Source organism: Ixodes scapularis, unplaced genomic scaffold (genome assembly GCF_016920785.2).
Source record: "Ixodes scapularis isolate PalLabHiFi unplaced genomic scaffold, ASM1692078v2 PGA_scaffold1__304_contigs__length_218370807, whole genome shotgun sequence".
Classification (NCBI taxonomy): Eukaryota; Metazoa; Arthropoda; class Arachnida; order Ixodida; family Ixodidae; genus Ixodes; species Ixodes scapularis.
Genome location: NW_024609846.1, coordinates 14,079,470 through 14,085,469, shown reverse-complemented (window position 1 = coordinate 14,085,469; position 6,000 = coordinate 14,079,470). Strand labels below are relative to the sequence as shown.

General features: G+C 40.8%; 1 pseudogene; it reads right to left on the bottom strand.

The window, feature by feature from the left end:
* Positions 1 to 1,652: 1,652 nt before the first annotated feature.
* LOC115329806 overlaps positions 1,653 to 6,000 on the bottom strand; it is a 38,842-nt pseudogene continuing 34,494 nt past the window's right edge.

The window sequence follows — 6,000 nt, the reverse complement described above, 5'->3', positions numbered from 1 at the left end:
CCGTGTAATGGAATTCGAGGTGTTGCTTTAGATTTGGTTCGTAGTTACTTATCTTGTCGGTCCCAATACACGTGTTTTAACGGATACCGGTCCAAGTCAGAACAAATTGCGCATGGGGTTCCACAAGGCCTTTTTTAGGTCCTCTGTTTTTTTTATTATTTTTATTAATGATATTGGTGCCTATACCGAACACCTCTGAAATACTTTTGTAGGCCGGCGATACAAGCTAATTTTTTTCTGGTCCATTTTTAGGTGATCTAGAAGTCACTACTAAAACGTCGCTCAGCGAGTTATCGGATTGGCATGACTTTAATCAACTTCAGTTAAATGTTACTAAAACAAAATATGTAATTCGTAAGCCACGAAGTAAACCTGAAGATTGTGAAATTCTTTTAAAATTCCAAGACTCTGAAATCGCGCGTGTCAATGTTTATAAATTTTTGGGAGTTCTTTTTGAAGAAAATCTAAGCTGGACACCTCATATAAATAAAATACACGCAAGCATCTCAAGATCTATTGGTATTTTATATAAAATTAGATCGCTGATTTCATGCTGGTTAAAACGTTAGTTGCACTATACTTTAGTTTACTATCCTCTCCATTACTGTTTCTAGGTTTAGGGTTCAAAAGCAAAAAAAAAAAAAGAAAAAATTGATAGGTTGTTTCTTTTGCAAAAAAAAAGCGATACGTTGTTTAGAAAGCCTTTAGCGTACTGACCACACAGCCCATATATTCTTTCAATAGGTTTTCTTACCATTAGTCAGCTATTCCTTCTTAAGCTTTCAAAGTATATCTATAACAAAATAAGCAGTGACCCCACCCGTTTTTTTTTTTTTTTGACGCACCTCTTCCTAGTAACGCACGATACAATCTTCGTCACGGCTCCTATAGAATACCTTAATCTAGGAAACGTTTTGAACATCACCATTTTGCATACTGAATACCTTATTTCTTAAGTAAACATCCCACTCTTAGGAAAATATTTTCAGATCGTGTATCAAAACACAGCTTTAAAATTAGTATAAAGCGGTACCTTCTGTCATGTCACGTTGAGTAAATACTTTTAGATCATATTTTCATTGCGTATGAGTTGTATTACCCGTTTCATTTATTTCCAAAGTGTTAGGTGCACTAGCGATTGATTGTATGAGCTCTGTACAAAATATGCTGTGTTGATTGATTTTCATGTTCTATTGTATTTTCTTCTACGCCTTTAATGTTTATTGCTTTTGTTTTCGCCTGCTGGGCATTGTAAATGGGTGACAGGGCCATGTCAGGCAGAGTTAATTTGCCTTTTGTCCTGTTACTCTTGACCTAGTGTCTAAATAAAACCGATTCAATTCAGTCACTGTCAGCGTTGCGGCACGTCCGGCATTAGCTAGCTTTGCCGCTTTGAACCTCATGCAGAAGAAGCATGTTTCTGCTGCCGCCATTATGGTGAATTTGGTATATTTAGTGTCTTCTTAATATGTGGTCTTAACGCGGACACACTCGGTAACTAGATGCAAAAAAGCAGATACGTTTTTTTTTTCTCTAAAACTCTAAACATCTATGCAGCACAAGTGATTTCGCCCGAAGGTTGCACAGATGATCTCAGTATTTGTTTTAATAACATAGAGATATGAAAGGTCTTTAGATTTTCCTAAAACACACTAATTATAAATGCCGAGGTTTGTATCGAATGCTGGCTTGCATGTGCAATTACTAGGATCTTGAACGCACGGAAGGATGAAGTTGTCCATGAAGGGCTTAATTCTAACGAAGTACATCGGGTGATGGGTGGCATTGCATGGCAACACGGTAGAGGTTATTAGTCCCATCAAGGTCTAGCGGTCATCCTTTGTCTTGTACACCAGTGGGCCTCCACTGTCGCCCTGTTTAAGAATCAAAAAGCCGAATTAGAAGAAATTAAAGGGCTTAAATAGCGGGAACCCACGCGGAAGCAAATTTACATTCGTTCACCTCTAATTAGGATATAGCGCATTGTGGGGCAGCCATCGCGCTAGTTTGACGCCTTCCATTTTCGTGTCAAAGAAACCCGTGGCTTGTATTTACTAATAAGCGTACTCTCATTGAAAGGTACTTGGAAAGAAACGTGTCTGCACGGCCACGCAATTTCAATTTGTTTTTGTAACTCAAAACAGGAGCCACTAGACATTAGCAGATATTTGAGTGATGGAACGGGTTTAGTTTACGATTCTGGATGTTACTGAAAGCAGTATAGGCGAAACTATGTAAACACTAAACTGCCGACTAAAATGCTTATTGGTGTCTGTCCTGGTTGACCAACACTTTTCTGTCCGCTACTCTGGAAGCTTTAGAAGTTACAACAATCAATTCTAAAATGGCCAATCAAACTTCCGTGATCACCACAGAGAGCACTGCATCGAAGAGCTCTACTGGGGGTCCCAGAGAAACGGTGAATACACCTGGGCTCCCATTTCTCGGAGCTTATTTTTATACCGACTCCATTCATACACTGACAGTGCGGCGAAATCAACGTGCTTCTTGGACCAGTTCTATGTCTATATGTTTCCACACATTCTCGCTCCCGCCCATACTACCACCACGAAAGCGGAGTCAGTTGATGAGAGGGAGGCGGTTGATTGACCCGGCGAGCGCGTAGCTTCCATCGCACTGCCAGCTTAATGGTGAACGAAGTATAGGCAGAATGCTGAACATATGGAGATTGTTCGTATTCCTAGATAATAGTCGTGGAGGCAGTCTATCATAAAAAAAAAACACAGAGAAGTCACGTGACTTTCGGTCCAAAAAAGAAATATATTGAGGAAAGTGGTGGTTGTAGGGATGAAGGTGCAGAATGATTGCGGGGAGGAGCTTCAGTTGTTCCGCCCACAGCGCGAGCTTCCGACATTAGACGACGCTTTGAAGTCTCGTGCACCTCAAGGGCGCGTGCGCTTCCAAAGCACTGTTGAAGGCGCTGAGAGTTTGCTGGCAAACGGGCGTTCTGAAGACACTCCCTATCATTCTCATTCTGTCATTGAGCACAATCGACAGCGTTCTTGATTGCTGACGCTAAAAAAATGTTGTAATCTGAGTTTTGTCACTATTAATATTACGGGGACTGGCTGCACCCCGTCTTCCTTGGGCTGCCAGCTGTTTTTAGGGACGTTGAGCACATGTGAGCACCTACGTACGATACTTATATTGACTACAGATGTTTTAAAATGCCTTCGAAAAGAAAATGGCCATTTTCAGTATTTAAGACTTGCAGTCTTATAACTTAATGGTGCATATGGTCAAAAATAAAATAAATGTTTGTCCTCACCGAGCATATTGATCCGAAGTCGTGCATAGCGCAAACGATGTTCCCATGAAGTGACGAGTCGTTATACAGCTTATCGCATTGTTCATTTGGGATTAACCGAACCCTGGCTTCTTGCAGCATATCAGGAAATTTATTTTTGAACGGGTACCCTGGTGTCACACCAGTGTCATAGTCGAAATGCTCGGTTGTGTCTGAAATATAAAATCAGATGGAGACCGACGGATTAAGCTGACCATGAAACATTTTCTCGTAATTCGAACTGAGTTTGGAAACCGTTAATGTTTTTTTCTAATTGAGTTCTATCTTGCGAGATTGTTCTTCACGAGTTGTGGAAGATTTAAAAAAAACAAAAAAAAACGCAAGAACATTTGTTATTGCGAGATAGACTTTAGTATATCTGTATCTTCTCCAGGTAAAATTGCTTAACGTTTGTGGTATGAAGGAATCTTAAAGTTATTAATTCCCTGGAGAAGGGAAGCAAGTAGTACAAAATACAAGCAAAAATTTCCACTGGAAATAGAGTCGTCCCTGGTTTGATATCAGGACCAGAAGGATTTTTGAAGTAGCGCAAGAGTCACCTAGCTGTTTTTGGAGATTTGTGTTTTTCCTAGGTTCCCCTTCGCAGGGATTATTCATGTCCAGCTCGCTTGCACCTTTGTACTAATCACATTATCATCAAAAGGAATCTTGTTGGTTATGAATAAGAATATACTTGTAAAACGTCGCTAATTGTAGGGTATCTGGATTTAAACCGCCGGAAATTAAATGATGAGACCATGAGAGTTGTAATGCTGGAACATCTTTCGCAACACGTTCGAGGCGAGTTTCACCATTAAAACCCTGTTTCTGAGTTTTCAAATTAAGCTTGTTCTACTGAGATATACTTTCAGTATTCTATTGCTTCAGGTAGTGAATCCCTCTATCTACAGTTATTTTTTTTAGCATGGAGGGTATCATGAAATCAGGCTCTTAATGACACTAGAATGCCAGTATGGGAAGGAGAATACCTAGTGAAAGGTAAAATTATTTTTGTACTAGATATTTGGAGCAGTTGTGCCCCAGAAGCATTGAACCATATGGATACGTGCACCTAAGCTGTTAGACGCTTTAATAGCAAGCCAATACCGCAGCAACATTCTTAAAGGGGCACTAACACCCCAAAGGTCGTTTTTTTTGTGGTTGAAAACGACGCAAGTTATCCGTTTCTAGACAGAAACAGAAAAAAATACGACAACGCAAAAAATCAAGAAAGAAAAACATTTCCTACAAGCGAGCTTTTTGGCGCCATTCTCTTCCTCGTCTCACCTCCTCCTATATTTTTATTTGTGGCACCAACAATATGAATTTTAGAAGTTTTGTAAGCGAAATTTCCTAAATATTTACTAAGGACATTCGTAAAACATGTGTTTTAACGCAATTGTGAACGCGCTACGGCCCTTGTTTTGGAAATACCGAAAATCGGAGTCTGAAGTAACGTCGCCTACTGGCTTTGTATCATCCCTCAATAAGCATGGCGCTGCCGGCGGCGCACGGCATAAAGGGCAGTGAGGATGATCGGTGAGTGGGGCAAGCGGACGAAGTTCTCTTTCTTAAATGCCCCATGACCTCTCAGACTTCAAACAAGAAATCGTCAAACGGTCACAACAACTGCGTTCGGTATCTGTTTTACCGTAGTTTCGGTGGTAACTCTGCCGGGGCAGCCTTTCACGCAGAACCGGCGCGACATGGCCCCTGACGTCGGTGACAAAGTCCACTGCGCGTCCTCTTCGACCTCGCACCGTATCAAAGAAATTGAGATCGCTGAAAGGGACCTAAAATAACTGCAAACTCGAAAGTGAAGCGTCGTCTCCTCACAGCAGCAGGCGGTGGGCACGGAGAAGAGAGTTATATCGCGGAACGCGGGCGAACACGACACTTGGGGTGGGATGGTTTGGAGGTGTGAAAAAAACTTGGGTTGCAGGACAATTCCATATTTGACGTCACTGCACTAGTGCGGATGGCGTGGGAAGCTCAAATTCGGATTTGGGAAATTGTTTTTTTTTTTACTTCACAAATACTGAGTTTCCAAGTTTCGAAGTTGGAGGATACTGTCCAGGCATCGTTTTCAATCGTTTCGGATTACAAAGAAAATCTTATTTTGACCTGTTAGCGCCCCTTTAAGCACATCTGTGTGCCATCGGTATACCCCACCTTCAATTACGTCTTGGGATTTTTTCTCGGAGCCGGAGTTTACTGTCATCAAATCTTCTTTGGCATGAGACCCGTCCACATCTTCAGACAAAAACTGGTTCTTCCACACGATCGCTGTAAAAAGGAGCAAAAAAAAAAAAGATATTGATTAATGTAGCTGGATTATGTAGGTGCTAGCATTTAAGAGTGCATCAACATCGTTAAATGATTACAACAAATTGTTGCGAGTGGAGTCCCAGGTAATATGCATGTATAATTATAAACTAAATTGTTAATAATATTCATTGCCGTGGATGTATGTAGAGCGAAGGCGATTTTATCTTTGCTTGGCACCATACATCACACTTGCTATCTTGAGGTTTTATACACACGGTGAGGACTTTAGAATACATATTATAATCACAATGTATTTAGACGTTCTGTAAAGCAATGTGGACAATTTTTAGAACAGTTTTTGCAGATTTAGGCCTTGCATCGAGGCGTTGGCCAGTATTGAGTTATACGAAGAAAAGTCAGTGAGA